Raw genomic sequence first — 25,699 nt, forward strand, 5'->3', positions numbered from 1 at the left:
AACGTGATGAGGATCGTTTCAGTGTGCGTCGGTTCTTGCAGATGGGTCCTAAGCCCTTGATTAGAGGCGAGTCTCCAGAGGATGCGGAAAACTGGTTAGACCGCATGGAGACGACTTTCCAGACTTTCCACTGCACTAAGGATTAGAAGATGGAGACACTGGGTTACCTTCTGGATGGGCAAGCCCATAGGTGGTGGAAGTTTACTTCTGCGCCCTTTGTTACGGTGAGAGGAGTGGCCACCTGGGCCGAGTTCCGCACAGCTTTTCAGAAGCTGTATTTTTTTCCTGCACTCCGATAGGCGAAGGCGGGAGTGCTACTGAGTCTGCGACATGGAGCCATGTCTATTGACGAGTATCAGCAGAATTTCTTTGATCTGTTGTCTTATTGCCCTGAGATTGCCGACAGCTCTGAGATGAAGTATAATCTGTTACTTCAGGGCCTTAACCCTGAGATTCATGATCGTATGGCAGTTGGTGATGACATGACCTACGAGGGTTTGGTGAGCCGTTGTCACCAGACGGAGGATAGCATTCGGCGGAATAGGTCTTTTTCTCAGTCTAGGCCTGCAAGTTATTTGGGTCCCCGTGCCCAACCTTTCAAGAAGTCCGGATCTACTTCTTCTTTCTCTGGTTCTGCTGGTGTTGTCCGTTTCGAGAAGAAGGACAAGTGTGATCATTGTGGGAAGAACCATTCGACCGACCGATGCCGCAAAGCTTTTGGAGCTTGTTTTTTATGTGGAGAGGTTGGTCATCTCCGGAGGGATTGTCCACAGTCTGGGGGAGGCGGTTCTGGTTCAGGATCTGGTTCTCAAGCTACCGTTCAGCAGAGGTCGCAGGGACAGCCTGCTGGGAGTTCTCATTTGAGACCGCAGGCTTCTGGCCAGATGTTCGCCTTGAGGCATGATCAGGCTGTGGAGGAGAATGAGAAGGTCATCGCAGGTACATTTCTACTTTATGGTATACCTGCTATCGTACTTATTGACACTGGTGCATCTCATTCCTTCATTTCTGCATGTTTTGTTAAGAGGCATAAGTTACCATGCATTGCACTAGACGTATTAGTTTCTGTTTCTACTCCAACGGGTCAGTCTGCTTTGGCTATGCGTCTAGTGATGGGTTGCCCTTTAGAGTTCGAAGGGAATATTCTGTTATCGAATCTCATGGTTCTTGCGATGGATGACTTCGATTGTATTCTGGGGATAGACATGCTGACTACCTATCGAGCTTCAGTGGACTTCTATCAGAGATTAGTACGCTTTCATCCGGATGGGAGTGATAGCTGGTTTTTCTATGGTGAGGGAGCGCGACCCCCGATTCTTTTGGTATCAGCTTTGAGAGCCTGTCGAGCTCTAGAGTCTGGCGGGAAAGGCTACCTTATCTATGCAGTTGATTTGTCCGCTGAGAGCGTTGGGATAGAGAGCATTCCTGTTGTGGATGAATTCCCAGATGTATTTCCAGATGAGATTTTGGGTTTTCCTCCTGTTAGGGAAGTTGAGTTTGGCATAGAGTTGATGTCTGGTACTTCTCCTATTTCTCGAGCATCGTATCGTCTGGCTCCATCAGAGATGTGCGAGTTGAAGAATTAGTTACAGGATCTGTTGGACAAGGGGTAAATTCGTCCTAGTGTATCTCCTTGGGGAGCTCCTTTCTTTTTGTGAAGAAGAAGGATGGGTCTATGCGGTTGTGCATTGACTATCGGCAGCTGAACCGAGTTACTGTGAAGAACAAATATCCTTTGCCTCGTATTGATGACTTGTTTGATCAGCTTCTGGGCACTTCGGTTTACTCCAAGATTGACTTGAGATCTGGGTATCATCAGTTGAGAGTCCGAGATCAGGATATAGCCAAGACTGCATTCCGTACTCGCTATGGGCATTACGAGTTTCTAGTGATGCCATTTGGATTGACTAATGCGCCGGCTATATTTATGGATCTGATGAACCGTGTCTTCAGGGAGTATTTAGACAAGTTTGTCGTGGTTTTCATTGATGACATCTTGGTGTATTTGTGTAATGCGGAAGAGCATGTTTCTCACTTGCGAGTGGTACTACAGACTCTTCGGGATGAGCAGTTGTACGCCAAACTGACAAAGTGTAAGTTCTGGATGGATCGAGTGGTGTTTCTTGGCCATATCATATCCAGGGATGGGATTTCTGTTGATCCGAGCAAGATTTAAGTTGTGCTTAATTGGTCGCGTCCAACGACGGTCACTGAGATCCGTAGCTTTCTGGGTCTAGCAGGATATTATCATCGTTTCATTCAAAACTTCTCTCAGCTAGCTCGACCATTGACGCAGCTTACCCGCAAGGGTGTAGATTTCGAGTGGTCCTCTGAGTGTGAGGAAAATTTCTGTGAGCTTCGACGACGGTTGACTTCTGCGCCGGTGTTGGCATTACCATCAGGATCTGGAGGGTATGTGGTTTACACAGATGCTTCTCTTCAGGGGTTAGGTTGTGTCCTGACTCAGAATGGGCATGTGATAGCATACGCTTCTAGACAATTGAAGTTGTACGAGGACAACTATCCAGTTCACGATTTGGAGTTGGCAGCTATTGTGTTTGCTCTGAAGATCTGGCGTCATTATCTATATGATGAGAAATTTGAGATCTTCACCGACCACAAGAGTCTCAAGTATTTGTTCACTGAGGCAGAGGAGTTGGATGGATTTGCTTAAGGACTATGATTGCGTGATTAAGTACCATCCGGGAGCTGCTAATCTCACTGCTGATGCCTTGAGTCGCAAGGTGCGACTGTCCGCACTTCAGACTTGTTCTATGTCTAGTGCGATCGGGGAGTGTTGTTCTTCAGGGTATACCTTCAAGCACAAGAAAGGTATGCAGAGTATCTAGATGTTTGCAATTTTATCTGAGTCACCTTTGTATTCGCGGATTCGAGATGCTCAGATGTCTGATTCAAAGACCCAGCGTTTGGCTCATCTAGCCAACGAGGGCAGTACATCTGGATTTCACTATCAGTCAGATGGTTTCCTATGTTTTTCTGGTAGACTTGTGATTCCGCAGGATGAAGAGTTGTGAGAGGAGATCTTGTCTCAGGAACATCGCACCAAGTTGAGTATTCATCCGGGGATCAACAAGATGTACAAAGATCTACGTACTCGGTTTTGGTGGAAGGGGATGAAACGTAGCGTGTATCAGTATGTTTCGAGATGTTTGGTGTGTCAGCAGGTCAAGGCAGAGCACCAACGACCTGGAGGTTTGCTTCATAGTCTGCCTATTCCGGAGTGGAAATGGGAGTTTATCACGATGGATTTTGTGACCCATTTGTCGATGTCCTCGAGGAATTGTGATGCTATCTGGGTTGTGGTGGACCGACTCACCAAGTCAGCGCATTTCATTGCCTATAGCCGAGAGTACACTGTGGATCGTATGGCCCGTTTGTATGTTCAGGAGATCGTTCAACTTCATGGAGTGCTTGTGAGCATTGTCAGCGATCGAGACCCCAGGTTCACTTCTAGGTTCTGGGGGAGTGTTCAGCGTGCGATGGGCACTACTCTCAGCTTGAGTACTGCCTATCATCCGAAGACAGATGGTCAGTTAGAACGCACTATCCTTACTTTGGAGGATTTGCTTCGAGCTTGCACAATGGACTTTGGTAGAGCCTGGCAGGATCATTTGCCATTAATTGAGTTCGCGTACAACAACAGCTATCATACTAGCATTGAGATGACACCTTTTGAGGCGTTGTATGCCGACGTTGTCGTACTCCACTCTTTTGGGAAGAATTGGGGGAGAGGCGGGCTGAGGGATGGGAGTTTATCCAGCAGGCAGTAGATGTTGTTGATCAGATCAAGAAACGGATTAAGACTGCACAGGATCTTCAGGCCAGCTATGCTAACACTAAGAGTAGGCCTCTGCAGTTGATGTTGGGGAGAAATTGTTTCTGAGGGTGTCACCTTTCCGCAGGATTCTCAGATTTGGCCTTAAGGCCAAGTTGTCTCCAAGATTTATCGGTCCGTTTGAGATCTTAGAGAGCATTGGCGATTTGGCTTATCCTCTGCTTTGCCACCGTATCTATCCAGTATTCACAACGTGTTCCACGTATCTCTGTTGCGATGGTGTCTGGCAGATCCGTCTCATATTCTACAGCGGTCTGAGGTTCAGGTAGATAAGGATTTGACCTATGTTGAGAGACCTATTCATATCCTAGATCATAAGGATAAGGTCTTACGGAATAAAGTCATTTCTCTGGTTTTAGTTCAGTGGCAGCGCCGAAGCACTGAAGAAACCACTTGGGAGCTCGAAAGCAGGATGCGCACAGAACATCCTGAGTTATTTTGATTTCATTTTTGAATTGTATTCAGTTGTAAACTCTGTAAATTTTGCAATTTGAATAAGAGAATGTTTCTGCACCTTGTTTTACATTTGGTACTTAAGATCTGATTTCGAGGACGAAATATCTTAAGTGGGGGAGAATGTAGTAGCCCGAACCCAGTTTTAGTAATTAACTGTTATTTAATCCAATCACTACAAGAAAATTGGCAATACACATCACTCAAAAGACAACGGTTTTATAGAAAACCGTTGTCTTTTGGCCTTTAACAACGGTTTTTAGAAAAACCGTTGTTAATGGGCTTTTTTTAAAATTTACGACAACGGTTTAATAAAAACCAACGTTGTTTTGGGTCTACGACAACGGTTTTTAAAAACCGTTGTCTATGAGCATTTTTTTAAAAAAAATTAGACAACAGTTATTCTAAACCGTTGTCTTTGTGTGTTGTTGATCAAGCTTTGGATTATTTTTATTAAAAAAAAAGTTAAAAGATTAAAAAAAATCATAAAAGATGTCGTGAACTTTTCCCCCACAAATGTTTACAAGTACTAATTGGGGATCGGGAAAACTCTCGCTCCCATGGCGCCTAGACCTAAATCCATCGCGCATCATCTTCAGCTCCCCCGGTCGATTCTAAGTTTCTGCCCTTTTTCTTGAATTGATTCTCAGCCAGCTTCCTCTTTTCCTAAATCGATCAATTATCTCTTGTTGAGATTGATTATAAGTTTCTGCCCTTTTTCTTGATACGATTCTCATCCAGATTTCTCTTTACCTAAATCGATCGATTATCTCTTAGCTTTTCCCCTTTCGCTGCTCGTACGTTTATAAACATTGATCGATTATCTATTAGCTTATTCTCTCCGATCCGACGGCGGCAGAAGGAAGCGGTGTGGATGCTCGGGAGCTTCGCGATGTGGTGGCTTTTCCCCCTTTATGTGTATACTTATGTATCTTTTATGCTTTTCACTTCATTATTTTGAATTCATCACAGTTTTACGGCTATTGTTTCTTTTGTCAGTGTTGTCCTTGCAATTTTTTCTTTTTGCAGCTTTTATAACTTTGTTGTTTCTTATTTCTTTGTTCACACATGAATATCCGTTGTGGGCACTGGTTTTATTAATCTCATATTCTTTGTGTTTGTTGTCTTTATTGGTATATCCATATCATATTACATGCTTTACTTGCATTTGATACGTTGAATTGACAAGTTAAATGGTATCACATATATTACTTGTTTATGAATTTTAATCTGGAATTCTGAACCAGATCAATCATGGTAATGTGAATACTGAGTTGTCTTTGATTAAATTATATTTCTTGAGTTGATTCACATGTTAAAATAGATTAAGAATGACAAATTGGGAGTGTACTTTGATGTAATTATATTTTTGGAAAATATATTGTGTGTTCATACCACCCACCATGTCTTCATGGATACGGTGTACTACTGCATATCTTTTTTAATATGGTTGATTTGTTTGCTTTTTTAATACCCCGTCACATTTTCCATGTCTTCATGGATATGGAAAACCTGTAATTAGTTGAATGATCCTCCGCCAAAGACGAAGCGGGAAAGGGGACGGAGATAACATGGCCTCAACATAGATAATAATTGGTGGGTTTCTTCTTGCTAGTTTAGTTCTTCTACTACGCTGAGTCTTTGGGGGAAATGAGAAAAATTTATGGTTAAATTTGTTGAATAATTTAAGACCCATTTTTCTTTGCATGTATCTGTTTTTTTGTCTCTATCGGCACTGATAGATAAGAATAATAATCAACTGGGAATGAGTCACGACACTCGTGTGGATAGAATTCTATTTTGAATTAGATATTACCATTTTTCGAGAAACGGATTTAATAAACAAATAGAAAGAGAAATTAACAAAATAATATGGATGTATATTCCATTTTTGGTGAGTAAATGTGCTTACTGTGTATCAATTATGGATTCATTTTCTTGTAATAGCATCTTTTTATAAAGTTTGACTTCTTGTTCCTTTATATATTACAGAAACAGAGAGTGCGTTGAAGTTTGGGTTGTTTTTCTTGTTTTACTTGGTGAGTTTCTTATATGAGTTGTCATGGATTTTTGTATCTGCAAACTGATCACAATCCTTCATTGCATATCCTTACAGCTTAACATTGGCTTTTGTATATTTGTGGCACTTGCGCCTCCAATTGTTTTCAAAGGTAAATCCCTGGTGTAATTCTTCCTTGAAATTTTTTCATTTCATGATTTTCGCCTGCGAATCCTTGTTCACTTAATTTTGCATTATTTCATTTGAATTCGTGTTGTATTATCCTCGAAGCTTTTCGAATGATGTTTAGTCTGATCACGGATGATGGTTTTTACAAAGTATCATGCCAGCTATAGATATCATAGGCGATCATGTTATAGACGGGGTGAGTTTTTAATCCCCACTGAGCTGTGATGATGAGCAAGTAGTTTAACATATATGTAGCAGATTAAGTTTATGACTTTATTGATGCAAAAGAGATTTCTCCACTTTCTTCTGTAGCAGTAATTTGATAACAAAATAATCAATTTCACAGGTTTTCTACTTCATTGGGTTCGGTCTAAGCCTTTGGGTTATCCAGGTCTGACATGTTTTATCTGTTGCTTTTCTAGATATTCATTCCATTTTGTGCAGTTCGTGAAGTTCTTGTAATAATGTTTCCATTGTTTATAGACATGGTTTTTCTTTTGATAGATATCCAACCATGATATTAAGGAAGGGGATCATTGTATTGAAAATTCATAGGCGCATTCTCGAATCTCTACATGGGATACTCCCCACAAGGTGAACTTCAAAGAACTAGATACGTGTTTCTCGATGGAGAGTGATACCAACATCAGACAGCTGAAGGTTATAGCAAGGAACTTGATAATGTAAGAATTATGATATACAGATGTTCTTAAACAAACCTGCAAATGTTCCTCCGAGAGAGCTATTATATTTAGTTTATGATTGATCACAACTAAAAATACATGTGGTTTCTGAAAAATCATGTCTTGAGTTGAAATGGTTAATAAAAATAGCTATTGCTTGTTGTTACCCTGACTTAGGAGGAATTTATGTATTTAACGACACATATTTGGAATCCCCTTTTCTCTGCTTCAGAACATTTTTTTAGTTACCACTAATGTTCCTTTACTCTATAAAAAATCTGAAATAAAAAAATAAAAGAACACATGTACAAGACTACTGAAAATTAAAGACATGTGGAGGCAAATTGATATCTTTTCTCTCAAATAAGTAGATACATGTTTCTTTCGGAACAATAATTCTCTAAATGTCTTTTGGCCATTCAGTTTGCTATTCTCTTGGTCGTAATTTATTGTTCCTGAACATATGATTCTTCATTTGTATGGATTTATATTTAATTAATATATATTATATCATGAAGGTCAATAATTTCCCACCTCTGCGGCTCCACCATGATCAACTCAGTGTCGTTTCCATGTCTCTGAAAAAATTAGGAAGGTGGTAAGTTCTATATATTCCATAATACTTTGTTTAGTTATTCTCGCTGCCCCCGTATGTTTGAAGTAACACTATGCCATCTATTTGATGATTTGACTGGAATTTTGCATATTAAATCTGTTTCTATTTTCCTTGATAATGATTTTGCATATTAAATCTGTTTCTGTTTTCCTTCATAATGATATTGCAATTGCATATTAAATCTGGAATTTCTCACCTCTGCGGCTCCATGCATTTGGCCTACTTCGTTCTGACGATTCTTTCATATTCCCATTTTATAAAATCATTTCTAAAGTTTATCTCATTTGCGTCTACATCACTATCTCTATGGTATTTTCATTGCTTATAAACGGTATTTTCATCAGCTTATTCTTAATGATTTTGATTTTATTCTACTTGTTTTTATTTCGTTAGCAGTAAATTGAGTTAAATGAGAAGTCGTTCGTGGTTGATTTGAAGAAGAGGATTAAAGAAGGCTTTCTTGTTCTCTATCTGATTCCATGTTTATTATATATAGCTCTATATTCTAGTGTGCATAGAATATGATTCAAATTTTAATTTTTTAATTTTGAGTCATTTGTTATACTAAATTATTTTATAATAAATTTTATTTTCAATTTCATGTAATTTATAATATTGGAGAACCGTATATTAATTTTTTTTTATTTTATAGTTGAAAAAAGACAAGGGTGGAAAAACGTTGTCTATTACATGTTTAAAACCGATGTTAAAGATCTTGTTGTTAAAAGTGTGGTAAAAGAGAACGGTTTTTCACCGTTGTGTTTTTAGCAAATGACAACGGTTTTTCACTCGAACAACAACGGTGAAAAACCGTTGTCGTAAAATCAAAATAACAACAGTGAAAAACCGTTGTCTTTGACCAGGCTTTTAACAACATAGCTTTTAACATCGGTTTTAGACCCCCTTTTAACAACGTTTTTTCACCCTTGTCTATTACCTTTTTTGTTGTAGTGAATAAACATGATTGAGGGGACTTCTAATGGATTAGCGGAGCCCGGGATTAGACCCAGAATGATCAGAAATGGTCCGGAGGGTCATGCAGAACAGAAGCAACGTTCTAGGAACGGATGCAACGTTCGTGCCATCAGAAATGCGTCACTGCTTACGTACTTGATGTGACATTGGCACCATCGGAAGCAACGATGGTGAACGGACGCAACATTCGTCAGGAAGAACGGACGCAACGATGGAGGAACGGATGCAACGTTCGTTGTCTATAAATAGGGGTGTCGAGGCTCACATTTGAGCACACCTTTCACCTTTTCTCTCTCGATTCCTTAGCCTTCTAACTCAGATCTAAGGAGTTCTAGGCGTCCCGTTGGAAATCCGAAAGTGGCATAGCGATCCAGGCGTCGTAGGGGAGCTGTGGCCTAGTTTTGAGGCAATCGACAGCAAAGGACTAACGACGGACGAAGGTATAGTTTTTGTTTCCTAAAAATATTTAGGAGTATGCAATAGCTTAGTTAAGGCTTTTAGATAACTATAATGATATTAGTATCATTTGGCAGTGAAGTGCGGATTATAGGCGTAGACCTAGAGCTGGTAGAGCGCGCCTAGTATTTGAGGTACGAAAGTGCTGTTCGAGATATCCTGACTGAGTATGCATGTATTATGTGACTGCATGATTTATATGCCATGATTTTATGCTGCATACATTTACATCTTGAGCTATCTCTATTGAGATGTCTGTTAGTAGGGTTTACCGTATCCTGTTAGTGGATGGACTTCCATCGATTTGGGTCCCGCATATCCACTGGTATTTTCGGTATGTGAGCCACCTCCTGAAGTGACGGCACAGCGTGCTACATACCAGGGCCCGGTCTGTCTTTGTTATCTGATCCTTGACCTCAAGTTTTAGGGAGTTCACTTGCATGCATGTATACTCATACTCTCGTGCTGAGCGTTTTATGCTCACGTCTCGTACTATGTGTTTCTGGATACCCTATTCCTTGGGGCAGGTTTGCGATTGGACGAGGCGGGTGGATCCAAGAGGGGCTAGGCAGTAGTCAGCCAGCTGGAGCTTCGTTTAGGTTTTATATTGTTGTTATTGGGTTGATACAGCTTTCGATTTGGTTGTATAAACTATTCAGATATTTACAGATTCCTTTTCTTGGGATTGTATAATTGTTTATGGTTTCCGCAGTTAAATTCTGATTACTGTTTTGATTAAGTTAATTGCATGCCTAAGTTCTTGTTAGTAGGTGATCTCGATAAGGGTCACTACATTTATGGTATCAGAGCATGCATAGTATTCTTGAGAATTTATATTCTGCATAAGATAACTGTGAGGTACTTTTGTAGATGGCGAACTACGATGATCAAAGTAGTTATGGTAGTGGAGGTGGACGCTGGGGAGACGATGAACGTGAGCGTCGTCGGGAGCGTCATCATCGTCGACGTGATGAGAATCATTTCACTGTGCATCGGTTCTTGCAGATGGGTCCTAAGCCCTTGATTGGAGGCGAGTCTCCAGAGGATGTGGAAAACTGGTTAGACCGCATGGAGACGACTTTTCAGACTTTCCACTGCACTGAGGAGTAGAAGATGGAGACACTGAGTTACCTTCTGGATGGGCGAGCCCGTAGGTGGTGGAGGTTTACTTCTGCACCCTTTGTTACGGTGAGATGAGTGGCCACCTGGGCCGAGTTCCCCACAGCTTTTCAGAAGATGTATTTTCCTCCTGCACTCCGATAGGCGAAGGCGGGAGAGCAACTGAGTCTGCGACAGGGAGCCATGTCTATTGACGAGTATCAGCAGAAGTTCTTAGATTTATTGTCTTATTGCCCTGAGATTGCCGACAGCTCTGAGATGAAGTATAATCTGTTCCTTCAGGGCCTTAACCCTGAGATTCATGACCATGTGGCGGTTGGTGATGACATGACCTACGAGGGTTTGGTGAGCCGTTGTCACCAGACGGAGGATAGCATTCGGCGGAACAGGTCTTTCTCTCAGTCTAGGCCTGCGAGTTATTTGGGTCCCCGTGCCCAATCTTTCAAGAAGTCCGGATCTACTTCTTCTTCCTCTGGTTCTGCTGGTGTTGTCCGTTTCAAGAAGAAGGACAAGTGTGATCATTGTGGGAAGAACCATCCGACCGACCGATGCCGCAAAGCTTCTGGAGCTTGTTTTCGATGTGGAGAGGTTGGTCATCTCCGGAGGGATTGTCCACAGTCTGGGGGAGGCGGTTCTGGTTCAGGATCTGGTTCTCAGGCTACCGTTCAGCAGAGGTCGCAGGGACAGCCTGCTGGAAGTTCTCATTTGAGACCGCGGGCTTCTGGCCAGATGTTCGCCTTGAGGCATGATCAGGTTGTGGAGGAGAATGAGAAGGTCATCGCAGGTACATTTCTACTTTATGGTATACCTGCTATCGTACTTAATGACAATGGTGCATATCATTCCTTCATTTCTGCACGTTTTTCTAAGAGGCATAAGTTACCATGCATTGCACTAGACGTATTAGTTTCTGTTTCTACTCCAACGGGTCAGTCTGCTTTGGCTATGCGTCTAGTGATGGGTTGCCCTTTAGAGTTCGAAGGGAATATTCTGTTAGCGAATCTCATGGTTCTTGCCATGGATGACTTCGATTGTATTCTGGGGATAGACATGCTGACTACCTATCGAGCTTCAGTGGACTTCTATCAGAGATTAGTACGCTTTCATCCGGATGGGAGTGATAGCTGGTTTTTCTATGGTAAGGGAGCGCGACCCCCGATTCCTTTGGTATCAGCTTTGAGAGCCTGTCGAGCTCTAGAGTCTGGCGGGAAAGGCTACCTTATCTATGCAGTTGATTTTTCCATTGAGAGCGTTGGGATAGAGAGCATTCCTGTTGTGGATGAATTCCCAGATGTATTTCCAGATGAGATTTTGGGTTTTCCTCCTGTTAGGAAAGTTGAGTTTGGCATAGAGTTGATGTCTGGTACTTCTCCTATTTCTCGAGCACCGTATCGTCTGGCTCCATCAGAGATGCGCGAGTTGAAGAATCAGTTACAGGATCTGTTGGACAAGGGGTACATTCGTCCTAGTGTATCTCCTTGGGGAGCTCCTGTTCTTTTTGTGAAGAAGAAGGATGGGTCTATGCGGTTGTGCATTGACTATCGGCAGCTGAACCGAGTTACTATGAAGAACAAGTATCCTTTGCCTCGTATTGATGACTTGTTTGATCAGCTGCAGGGCACTTAGGTTTACTCCAAGATTGACTTGAGATCTGGGTATCATCAGTTGAGAGTCCGAGATCAGGATATAGCCAAGACTGCATTCCGTACTCGCTATGGGCATTACGAGTTTCTAGTGATGCCATTTGGATTGACTAATGCGCCGGCTATATTTATGGATCTGATGAACCGTGTCTTCAGGGAGTATTTAGACAAGTTTGTCGTGGTTTTCATTGATGACATTTTGGTGTATTCGCGTAATGCAGAAGAGCATATTTCTCACTTGCGAGTGGTACTGCAGACTCTTCGGGATGAGCAGTTGTACGCCAAACTGAGAAAGTGTGAGTTTTGGATGGATCGAGTGGTGTTTCTTGGCCATATCATATCCAGGGATGGGATTTCTGTTGATCCGAGCAAGATTGAAGTTGTGCTTAATTGGTCGCGTCCAACGACGGTCGCTGAGATCCGTAGCTTTCTGGGTCTAGCAGGATATTATCATCGTTTCATTCTAAACTTCTCTTAGCTAGCTCGACCATTGACGCAGCTTACCCGCAAGGGTGTAGACTTCGAGTGGTCCTCCGAGTGTGAGTAGAATTTCTGTGAGCTTCGACGGCGGTTGACTTCTGCGCCGGTGTTGGCATTACCATCAGGATCTGGAGGGTATGTGGTTAACACAGATGCTTCTCTTCAGGGGTTAGGTTGTATCCTGACTCAGAATGGGCATGTGATAGCATACACTTCTAGACAATTGAAGTTGCACGAGAACAACTATCCAGTTCACGATTTGGAGTTGGCAGCTATTGTGTTAGCTCTGAAGATCTGTCATCATTATCTGTATGGCGAGAAATTTGAGATCTTCACCGACCACAAGAGTCTCAAGTATTTGTTCACTCAGGCAGAGTTGAACATGAGGCAGAGGCGTTGGATGGATTTGCTTAAGGACTATGATTACGAGATTAAGTATCATCCGGGAGCTGCTAATCTCACTGCTGATGCCTTGAGTCGCAAGGTGCGACTGTCCGCACTTCAGACTTGTTCTATGTCTAGTGCGATCGGGGAGTGTTATTCTTCAGGGTATACCTTCAAGCACAAGAAAGGTATGCAGAGTATCCAGATGTTTGCAATTTTATCTGAGCCAACTTTGTATTCGCGGATTCGAGATGCTCAGATGTCTTATTCGAAGACCCAGCGTTTGGCTCGTCTAGCCAACGAGGGTAGTACGTCTGGATTTCAATATCAGTCAGATGGTTTCCTGTGTTTGTCTGGTAGACTTGTGATTCCGCAGGATGAAGAGTTGTGAGAGGAGATCTTGTCTCAGACACATCGCACCAAGTTGAGTATTCATCCGGGGAGCAACAAGATGTACAAGGATCTACGTACTCGGTTTTGGTGGAAAGGGATGAAATGCAGCGTGTATCAGTATGTTTCGAGATGTTTGGTGAGTCAGCAGGTCAAGGCAAAGCACCAACGACCTGGAGGTTTGCTTCACATTCTGCCTATTCCGGAGTGGAAATGGGAGTTTATCACGATGGATTTTGTGACCCATTTGTCGATGTCCTCGAGGAATTGTGATGCTATCTGGGTTGTGGTGGACCGACTCACCAAGTCAGCATATTTCATTGCCTATAGCAGAGAGTACACTGTGGATGGTATGGCCCGTTTGTATGTTCAGGAGATCGTTCGAATTCATGGAGTGTCTGTGAGCATTGTCAGCGATCGAGACCCCAGGTTCACTTCTAGGTTCTGGGGGAGTGTTCAGCGTGCGATGGGCACTACTCTTAGCTTGAGTACTACCTATCATCCGGAGACAGATGGTCAATTAGAACGCACTATCCGTACTTTGGAGGATATGCTTCGAGCTTGCACAATGGACTTTAGTACAGCCTGGCAGGATCATTTGTCATTGATTGAGTTCGCGTACAACAACAGCTATCATACTAGCATTGGGATGGCACCTTTTGAGGCGTTGTACGGCGACGTTGTCGTACTCCACTCTTCTGGGAAGAAGTGGGGGAGAGGCAGGCTGAGGGACCGGAGTTTATCCAGCAGGCAGTAGATGTTGTTGATCAGATCAAGAAACGGATTAAGACTACACAGGATCTTCAGGCCAGCTATGCTAACACTAAGCGTAGGCCTCTGCAGTTGATGTTGGGGAGAAATTGTTTCTGAGGGTGTCACCTTTCCGCAGGATTCTCAGATTTGGCCTTAAGGCCAAGTTGTCTCCAAGATTTATCGGTCCGTTTGAGATCTTAGAGAGCATTGGCGATTTGGCTTATCGTCTGGCTTTGCCACCGTATCTGTCCAGTATTCACAACGTGTTCCATGTATCTCTGTTGCTATGGTGTCTGGCAGATCCGTCTCATATTCTACTGCGGTCTGAGGTTCAGGTAGATAAGGATTTGACCTATTTTGAGAGACCTATTCGTATCTTGGATCATAAGGATAAGGTCTTACGGAATAAAGTCATTCCTCTGGTTTTAGTTCAGTGGCAGCACCGAGGCACTGAAGAAGCCACTTGGGAGCTCGAAAGCAGGATGCGCACAGAACATCCTGAGTTATTTTGATTTCATTTTTGAATTGTATTCAGTTGTAAACTCTGTAAATTTTGCAATTTGAATAAGAGAATGTTTCTGCACCTTGTTTTACATTCGGTACATAAGATCTGATTTCGAGGACGAAATATCTTAAGTGGGGGAGAATGTAGTAGCCCGAACCCAGTTTTAGTGATTAACTGTTATTTAATCCAATAAACATGATTGAGGGGACTTCTAATGGATTCGCGGAGCCCGGGATTAGACCCAGAATGATCAGAAATGGTCCGGAGGGTCAGGCAGAATAGAAGCAACGATGGTGAACGGACGCAACGTTTGTCAGGAAGAACGGACGCAACGATGGAGGAACGGACGCAACGTTCGTTGTCTATAAATAGGGGTGCCGAGGCTCACATTTGAGCACACCTTTCACCTTTTCTCTCTCGATTCCTTAGCCTTCTAACTCAGATCTAGGGAGTTCTAGGCGTCCCGTTGGAAATCCAGAAGTGGCATAGCGATCCAGGCGTCGTAAGGGAGTTGTGTCCTAGTTTTGAGGCAATCAACAGCAAAGGACTAACGACGGACGAAGGTATAGCTTTTGTTTCCTAAAAATATTTAGGAGTATGCAATAGCTTAGTTAAGGCTTTTAGAGCACTATAATGATATTAGTATCATTTGGCAGTAAAGTGCGGATTATAGGAGTAGACCTAGAGCTGGTAGAGCGCGCCTAGTATTTGAGGTACGAAAGTGTTGTTCGAGATATCCTGACTGAGTATGCATGTATTATGTGACTGCATGATTTATATGCCATGATTTTATGCTGCATGCATTTACATCTTGAGCTATCTCTATTGAGATGTCTGTTAGTAGGGTTTATCGTATCCTGTTAGTGGATGTACTTCCATCGATTTGGGTCCCGCATATCCACTGTTATTTTCGATATGTGAGCCACCTCCTGAAGCGACGGCACAGCGTGCTACATACCAGGGCCCGGTCTGTCTTTGTTATCTGATCCTTGACCTCGAGTTTTAGGGAGTTCACTTGCATGCATGTATACTCATACTCTCGTGCTGAGCGTTTTATGCTCACGTCTCGTACTCTATGTTTCTGGATACCCTATTCCTTGGGGCAGGTTTGCGATTGGACGAGGCGGGTGGATCCAAGAGGGGCTAGGCAGTAGTCAGCCAGCTGGAGCTTCGTCTAGGTTTTATACTATTGTTATTGGGTTGATACAGCTTTCGATTTGGCTGTATAAACTATTTAGATATTTACAGATTCCTTTTCTTGGGATTGTATAATTGTTTATGGTTTCCGCAGTTAAATTCTGATTATTGTTTTGATTAAGTTAATTGCATGCCTAAGTTTTGTTTAGTAGGTGATCTCGGTAAGGGTCACTACAATCAGAGTAAATGCAGAACTTAAAATAATCCAATACCAGAAAGTAAAACATAGTGGTCAACCCTGCCATCCAGCCTTGATCACCACCTAATCTTCCTGACCTCATGAGTAACAACCTGCATCTGCCCCCATTGAATGGGGTATCCAGATAACAGAAAACAACGGGAAGTGAGGCTAACATGCTCAGTACGAGAGTATGAGTATACGATATTATATGTGCATGTATGCAAGTGAACTGGGTACCAAGACACTCAGGTGAAGAAACTAGCTCATAGACCGGGCTCAGGGTATATAGCACGCTGCGTCGTCGCATTAGGAGGTCGCTCCTATATCCGGTGGATAATGGTGACCTGATACTAGTACAAGTATCCAACCATCACGGTGACCTGACACAAGATTTATGTATCCAACCATCCACAGACTCGTAGGGTGAGCGCCCTACTACAAGATACCTCTAAGGTAAATGCTCAATATGCTCATGTATGCAACATACAGTCGTGACATGCTGTATATATATAAAGGCATATAAAACATGCAATCACATAATCTATGCAAACACATAATACATGCATACTCAATCTGGATATCTCGAAATAATACTTCCGTAGCTAATAAGTGTATTTTATATTCATATTTTAGTGATGTTTCATGTTTGTTTTTCTTGCATTCATGTGTTATTGGTGTTGTTTTTATTTGGTTTAAGCATATTTCATGCATTTGTCTGCATAATACCTCTCTTGGTTTATTTTACAAGGAAATTAAAGAAAATCGAAGATTTGGACAGATTTGTTCTCGCTCGAACGCATGTTATGCTCGCTCGAGCGAGGCTGAGTGCAGAGGAAAAAGTTTAGATTTTTGCTCGCTCGAGCGGCCTCATAGTGCGCAGCGAGAAAAGTGAGATCGAAGAGGCAGAGTTATGCTCGCTCGAGCGCGAGTTTACTCCGCTTAAGCGAGAAAGACGTGCAGACTTTTTAAATATGAAAACTCTTTGTTGGAGATCAAACTCTAAAGTTTTGGTGATAACGAGTCAAAAAAAAACCAAATAATAAAGTAAACAAGAATTTAAGGACAGATCAAATCGGACTCATCCAGATCAAAGATTTACAAAGCTGCCAGATCAAATGTCCGATGAAATTTAAGTTCCGGATAAATCGAGTATTTGATCCATATGTCTTCACGACAAATTACTTCAACAGATCAAATACACTAGAACAATCCAGATCCTTCAAACCAGATAAAGTAAACCATCAACCAGATCAAAGTTTAATTTTGAAGTATCCGTTGCTAAGGTTGCTGAACTAAAAGACAAAAGCATTTAATGGGATTTTGAACGTTAGTTGGCTTCTCTCTAAAGTCAAGATTTGTGAGCCAATTTATGAGATATGTTGGCGGCTCAATTTCAGAAATTGTTGGCGGCTCATTGGCTAGTTTTTGAAGACTATAAATACTCAATGATTCGAAAGATTCAAAACCAAGAGTGAATAACACAAGCTACTGAAATCTAAGATTATCACGTTCATCTGAAAAGCCAAAATTCTTTCACTCAATATCCTAACTCAGAAACTCATACTATCAGATCAAAGTTTCGAAGCACTGAGTTAGAGAGTATTTCAAAGATTGAACGAGCTCAAGAAATACATACAAGAAAGATCCAGATCAAAGTCATTTGTAGCCTTCCAGATCAAAATACCGAAGCATATTTTGTGGCTTCACTTTGTAACTCAAAGCAGAGTGTTTGTTCTGCTTCGAGAGACAGAGTATTGCTAGGAGTTCCTCTCAAAGGATTGATTGGATTGGATTTGTACAAAGATTTGTATAAATCAAAGTCTTCTAGTGGAATCCTTCTGTAAACAGAAGAAGGGGTGACGTAGAAGAATTCATCTCCGAACGTCCATAAAAATTTTGTCCCTCTTTACATACTGCATTTACATCATTTTATCTGTCTTAGTTTTCTTTCTGACAATTCAAATTTGCGAGGAAGATTTCTTCCGCCTGATCACTTCAGATCTTTCGAGCAAATCCATGTTTTTAAGCAACAAAACTTCTGTCTCATTTTCACAAATCAGATCGAAGAATCCTTAAAAATTTTATTGTGTATTCACCCCCCCCCCCTCCACACGTATTTTTGATCCTAACAATTGGTATCAGAGCAGGTTGTTCTTGAAAGAACATTTGAAACTGATTTTTATCCTCAAAATTTCGTTTTTGAGATTTTCCAACGCATATATGCATAGTTGAGAATTTTTGGCAGCTTGCAGCGACTTTGGAAAAAATGACATAACTCCTTGCTCGACTGTCCAAACGACAAACCGCTTTTTGCGTTGCAAACTAGACTTGTAGAGGATAGCAGCGGTATAAAATTTGCAGCCTGTTCATGCGTGGAAAAATGCAGTTTATTCGTTGAAGTCAGACCATGTGTACTGCGGCAGAAACTAGGCATGGACAAAGAGTTGGTGTTTTTGTTAAGAAGCTCAAGGATGTTGCACTCATCAATAGAAGGGAAAAAGAAACTAAAATTTCAGTCACACTTCATCAAGAAAACTCGGTACACTCGTTCTAAATTAGCTTTAAGAGAGCTTTTGAGTTTGATTGTCAAAATGATATTCTACTTGTGCTAGCATGTCTTGGATTAAGAATGTCTAGTCATTTTCCTTACAAATGTGATTGTGCTTAGTGACTAAAGGGACGATTAAATGCTTCATGAATATTTCAGTTGGCATGTCAATCTTGATTTTGTGATGCATGCTAGTTTGAGATAATTTGGTTCAATCTTGATGAAGCTTGCTAATTGTCAACTTGTTTATTTACGTTGGAAATTTATATGCATTGCATATTTTAAAAAAATGTCGTTTAGTTATCCCTCTACTTTTATCGATTTCAAAGTTTCAAAAATATAGGGGGAGAGCTAATTATAATTTTAAGGAGTAGAAAATTTTGTGTTCAAAATATACCTTTTTGATTCACACAAAAAGGGGGAAAAATATGTTAGAAAAAAATAATGTTCATATTTTTATCCAACTTATGTGATCATCAAAAATGGGGAGATTGTTGGGTTGTGAAACACAATCAATCTTGATTTTGATGATAACAAAATTGTTATTGTTTCTAACATATTTAATCAAGTGTTTTAGATAGTAGATCAAAGTTGGAAGGTTTGAGCTGAAAATCAAGTTATTCAAGCTGACGCAGTTCATTAAATCGATCATATCTCATAGCTAGTTGATCCAAATGACCTGAGGCCAAAACGGTTGGAAATATTACTCAAATATATACAAGTCATATTTCAGGCCAGATCAGTTAATTCGGACGTTATCTAGGCGAAACGTGGGTCGCAACATTGAGCTGGATGCAAATCAGATCAAACAGATCAGCTCTGGTATTTTGGCTATAACTTACAGCTCGCTTATCCAAACGGGATGATTCAGTATGATTTACGAAGCTAAGAGAATTATCTACAAATCATCTTTAACCAGATCAATTTGAATCGGAGTGTAAGAAGCTGATAAATCGAGATGAAGTTTTGAGTTCTGCACAGAAATTCTGCAGAACAGAATTTCTGGAGCAGCTGAGTATTTCGAGTATATCTTTCACATACGAACTCGAAATCGAGCGATTCTTGATTCCATGGAAAGCCAAGAGAAAGGGCTACAACTTTCATGTTTATCACTTTTCCCAGAAATCAGTGAATCAAGAACAAACCAGATCAATTGGAATGATGCAGATCAACTAAGAGCTAGATCAACTATGAACCAGAACAGATCAATCGAACCAAACCAGATCAAAGTCAGACTGGACCAGATCAAAGCTTGACCAGACCAGATGAGTTTGACCAGATCAAATCGGTCAAACCAGCTCGATGAACAATAAATTCAGCTCAAACTCAGAAAAGTGTCAGCTACTCAAATATGACTGTTGCAACTTCAAAAAGTATTCAAAAACATCCCAAACGGTCATATTCTTGAATCTAACGTTCATATAATTCTTGGAGATATAAATACAACACTTTGAAGACAAAACAAGAGAAGTGAATGAGGATTAAAAGCATGGGCAGATTATAGAAGCAAATGAAGCTAGAAAGAGAGCAAGCCCAAGGTGTGAGAAACAAGAAGAAGAGATTAGCTTTCAACGTTAAATCCTCTACACCAAACCCACTTTATAGAACACTCTTCCATGTTCAATATATTTGTATATGAGTTGAAGAGAGCTCACTCATACACATATGAGAGACGTGCTTTGAAAAGATTAGTTGAGTGAAAGTCTTAACACAAATACATTAAAGATTGTGTTTGTAGTCTTGGCATAAGGGACGTTAAACATTATGCGGATTGTGAGGTTGAGGCCTACAATCGAGAGTGACTAGGATTTCTTGTTTAGGCATTGGATAAGTTCTAAATTGGATTGGATTTGTACAAATGGGTTGTATAAATCAAAGTCTTCTATTGGATCCTTTCGATGTGGAAAAAGGAAGCCCATGTTATTGACTTTGCTCCTGAAGAACCTTTGGAGGTAGGATCATTTATTGAGGAACTCCTGATTACCCCTCAAAATGAAGATCCATCAAATGATCCAACCATGGAACAACATATTGAAACACCTGTTTCTCAATAAACTTTGATTGCAGAAGTTACAATTGAGGAACCACTGATTGAGCATCAAGTTCCATCTGCAAATCAAGCTATGGATGAACCACAGTTGGACATTCCTGTTCTTGAAGACTCCTTAGCTAAAGAAGTTTTGACTGAACCACCAGAACAGATGCTGGCCTCTAACACTGTTGGAAACAATGTTGATCTGAATACAGAAATTGTTCCATTTTTTCCAGTTGCAGAACAAACTCAAGTATCATCTACAGAATCAGTGGAAACAGTCTCGCCAGAACATGTGGTAATGGATCTGCCTCCTATTTTCAAAATAGTTAGGACTGACCTAATCCACAGTTTATTCAAGCCTTATATGGTCATGTTCAAAGACAAGTTGTCTCTCCCTTCTGCGACTTTATCAGAGATATCCATTTCAGATCAACTTGATTCATCTGAAGATATGGAAGATGATGTTTTTGAGCCTCCTGCCGTTACTGCTCCACTTCTTCAAATCTGTGACTCTACTCATTCTGAAGATGCTGCTCCTTCTACCTCTTATTCGGTCGATGTCAGTCCAGATAAATTTTTATCTGAATCTCTTACTCAGCTGTTCAATCTAGTATCTGAGTTGCAAATCAATCAAATTTAGACCTCTACAGAGCTTCGCGATTTCAAGTCACACATGCTGACAATGGTCAGTAATATCAGTGAATCCGTATTTCATGTTCGAAGGAATCATACAACGGAATATATGAACATTCTTCGGAAAATTAAAAGCCTACAAGCCTCCACAGAATCTCACAACAAGCAGATTAATGATACCTTTGGTACCCAACTCACGGTTATTCTGGACCTTTTATCAGAGAATGATGATGCCAAAAAGGGGGAAAAAGCTACCTCATCAAAGGCTAAAAGCAAAGGGAAGAAAATGAGAAGAATCAAATCATAGAGAAGCATGAGATCAAAGTCATATTTTCCAAGGAAATTAATTTTTGACATTATTTTGTCTAAAAATTATTATTCGACTATGCAAGAATATTTTTGGAAAATATTTGATCTACTATCCTTATCTTAAATTGATCCGGATATTGACTTGGTTTTGACATCACCAAAAAGGGAAAAATTGTTGGAAATCAAACTCTAAAGTTTTGGTGATAACGAGTCAAAACAAAACCAAGTAATAAAGTAAACAAGAATTTAAGGACATATCAAATCGGACTCATCCAGATCAAAGATTTACAAAGCTGCCAGATCAAATGTCCGATGAAATTTAAGTTTCGGATAAATCGAGTATTTGATCCATATGTCCTCACGACAACTTACTTCAATAGATCAAATACACTAGAACAATCCAGATCGTTCAAACCAGATAAAGTAAACCATGAACCAAATCAAAGTTTCATTTTGAAGTATACGTTGCTAAGGTTGCTGAACTAAAAGACAAAAGCATTTAATGAGATTTTGAACATTAGTTGGCTTCTCTCTAAAGTCAAGATTTGTGAGCCAATTTATGAGATATATTGGCGGCTCAATTTCAGAAATTGTTGGCGGCTCACTGGCTAGTTTTTGAAGACTATAAATACTCAGTGATTCGAAAGATTCAAAACCAAGAGTGAATAACACAAGCTACTGAAATCTAAGATTCTCGCGTTCATCTGAAAAGCCAAAAAGCCTTCACTCAATATCCTAACTCAGAAACTCTTACTATCAGATCAAAGTTTCGAAGCACTGAGTTAGAGAGTATTTCAAAGATTGATCGAGATCAAGAAATACATACAAGAACGATCCAAATCAAAGTCATTTGTAGCCTTCCAGATAAAAATACCGAAGCATATTTTGTGGCTTCACTTTGTAACTCAAAGTAGAGTGTTTATTCTGCTTCGAGAGAGAGTATTGCTAGGAGTTCCTCTAAAAGGATTGATTGGATTAAATTTGTACAAAGCGTTGTATAAATCAAAGTCTTCTAATGGAATCCTTCTGAAAACAGAAGAAGGGGTGACGTAGGAGAATTCATCTCCGAACATCCATAAAAATTTTGTCCCTCTTTACATACTGCTACATCATTTTATCTGTCTTAGTTTTCTTTCTGACAATTCAAATCTGCGAAGAAGATTTCTTCCGCCTGATCACTTCAGATCTTTTGAGCAGATCAAAGTTTTTAAGCAAAAAAACTTCTGTCTGGTTTTCACAAATCAGATCGAAGAATCCTTAAAATTTTAAATAGTATATTCACCCCCCCCCCCCCACACACCTATTTTCGATCCTAACACTCTTGCTCGTGATGGACATTATCTTTTAGAGATCCTTGGGCACATATATATCGCTTTTTCCATCAGATTGAGGGTTACAAGGAGTTTGAAGAGGCAAGAGGCGGCTACTACTTCTTCTACCAATCTGTTCTTCTTCTTTTCTTTATTTTTGATTTTTAGTTGATTTTTGGATTGAAATTGTTGATTTTGAATTATGTTAGATTTTGAGTAGTTTTTTTTTTCGATCAAGGCCACGTGATTGGGTCGAACAAATTCATGTAGAAAACTTGGATGTTTATTTGGGATTTTTCAGATTTGATTTTGTTTTATTGATTGTTAGATTTATTTTTGTCTAATGAATAGCTTGATAAACTATTTATTTGCATGTTAATCGATTCTAAGTCAACAGAGGAGGAATTGATTTTGATCACTTTAACAATCAACACGAGATAAAATTGACTAGAAATAGTATTCGATTTCATCGTGCGGTTTTAGGTGAAAACTGAAGAATGCATTTGTATACTTCACCTCGTCCAAGACTAGGGATGCAAAATAAGGTGAGTTTAAGTTGTAGATTGGGTCGAGCCTAGGGTGTTAGGTGAGTGGAGCCAGCTTAAGAATTCTGTTTTTGTGTTGTTTTTAATCGTATATGAACTCATGAGCTAACTCACAAGCTTGAAAATTATGTTAAACATATTTCTTATATTTTGATAATTAGAAATAATGTTTAGGCAAAAAAAAATGAAATCTTCTAAATGGAGATCAGCACCTTGATTTCTCTAACACTCATTTGCGGTTCAAATGTAGGTTATTGTGACTCGGACATTTGTTTAGGCAAAACGATTTTTTCTCCCTATGAGGCACATCATGGTATATGTCTATAAACGTTATTGCTCTAGGGGTGAAAGTTTAGTTACATTAGCAATCTAGTAGATCATTAGATGATGGAATGCATAATAAATTTCTTAAGTTATGTTATTTATTGTGCAACACATGGTCTAGCAAGAGCTGGTAGATTATGACATGTTAATCATTGTTGCACAACATGGGTGTATGAATTATTGAATTTCTTGTGAATGAGCCAACCCCTTCATGGGAGGATTTCTGTGGCCTATCCTCTAAAAGGAAGAGGCGACTAGATTGAATAATACAACCCCCCTGGATTAATGGGGAAAAAAGAAAGAAAAATTAGTTGTGGCTGACACTAACTTGGCGTTTTAAGTAGTTATGGCATCATTGGCAACATATTGATTTTTTATTCAAGTGGCTAGGTATATGGCTTACCAATCTATAATACACTCAGTTGTCTGACAAATATTTAGACCACTTTCTTGTATTTTATGGTTCTTTCTTTTTAGTGTAATGGTACTTGCAATTATTGATATCAGGATCCTTTGGTCTATGGTTTTTTATTATTGATGTGCGACAAACTATTTTGATTTGCAAATATACCCTAAGTTTCAAACACAACTCACAGATTGAATGAGCACAAGTAGAACAGGGTGCCCAATATTTAACCAAGGAGGCACTATGGCTGCGAATACATGCGCCTGGAATGTTCGAACATAATCTAAGCAAAATTTGAGCAAGCACGAGAATAATCGATTTGAAAATTGTTACAGAACCAATTACAGTGGGCTTAGACCAAAGAGGGAAACAAAGTCCAAGTCTTATAAATTCAAATTAAATGGAATAATCTTAGATTGGGGAGAGGGAATAAGTATAGACGAACAGTTAGGGGATGAGACATTGAGGTCTTCTTCTCTGTTTTAGGTTTAGCACAGTAACTCAGAAAATGTAATTGTTGGTTCTTATTTTTATCTTTACATATCTAAAAGCGTGAATAAAAGGATAAAGTTTTACAATTGTGAAATAATTATTTTGCCCTTTTATTCTACACTTTATGTAAGACCATATAAAATATATAGGAATATAAAAGTAAAATAGAAATTTTTAGGGTATAAAAGTAAATATATATTTCTATTATATATAATATATATATATAGTATATATTATTTCCACATTTTCTACACTCATTTAATTTAAAAACAAAAATCTGACTTTTAAGAACCTAAAAAACCATAACAATTTTATCTTTTAAATAGTTTATAAAATTAAAAAAGATTTGTTACCTATGTATTTGCACTCAAATTTTATTTATAGTACTACTATAATATTTCAAGAAAAATAGTGACGTAAAGCCAAAAGACCGAATTTTTAAAATTTAGAACTTTTCAAAAATAAAAAAATTATTTCATTTACCTATGGGGACTATTAAATAAATTATAAAAATTTATTTTAATAGTGCAATATGATTTTATTTTGAATTAAATAATTTGAATTTGAATTTTATTTGGTTATTTTTTTAGGATTTAAAATAGTGACGGGAAGCCAAGAGACACAATTTTAAAGTTTAAACATTTTCAAAAATAAAAAATATTATTGCATATACTTATGAGAACTTTTAAATAAATGATAAAAAATTTTATTTTAATAGTGCTATATTTTGAATTAAATAGAATTAGAATTTTATTTGGTTATTTCTTTAGGATTTATTTTTTGAGAAATTTATTTTTATACTTTAACAATTTATTAACAAAAAAAATATTGAAAGATAGGTAAAACACGGATGAAATAATAAATATTAGAAGTTAAATAATTTAGTTATTTCATGATTATATTTTTATATACCATCAATTTTTCTTTTAATTGTGAATGAAAGGGAAAAAAAAATTCTAAATTGTGAATGAAGGGGGGAAATGTTCAAATTGTGAAATAACAAGTTTGTCATTTTTATTCTATAGTTTTTTTACTGCATTGAAAATAGTTTGGGATATAATTAAATATAAAATGAGATATTAGCTGGAGCATAAAAGGAAAAAAAAAATATGGTTTATTTCTTTATGAATGGCTAATAACTACATCAATTTTTGTTTGAATTGTGAAATAAAAAAACTGTGTTTTTATTCTATATAATTTTTGACTAGATTGAAAATA

Source organism: Henckelia pumila, chromosome 2 (assembly GCF_033568475.1).
Source record: "Henckelia pumila isolate YLH828 chromosome 2, ASM3356847v2, whole genome shotgun sequence".
In the NCBI taxonomy this organism is placed as follows: Eukaryota; Viridiplantae; Streptophyta; class Magnoliopsida; order Lamiales; family Gesneriaceae; genus Henckelia; species Henckelia pumila.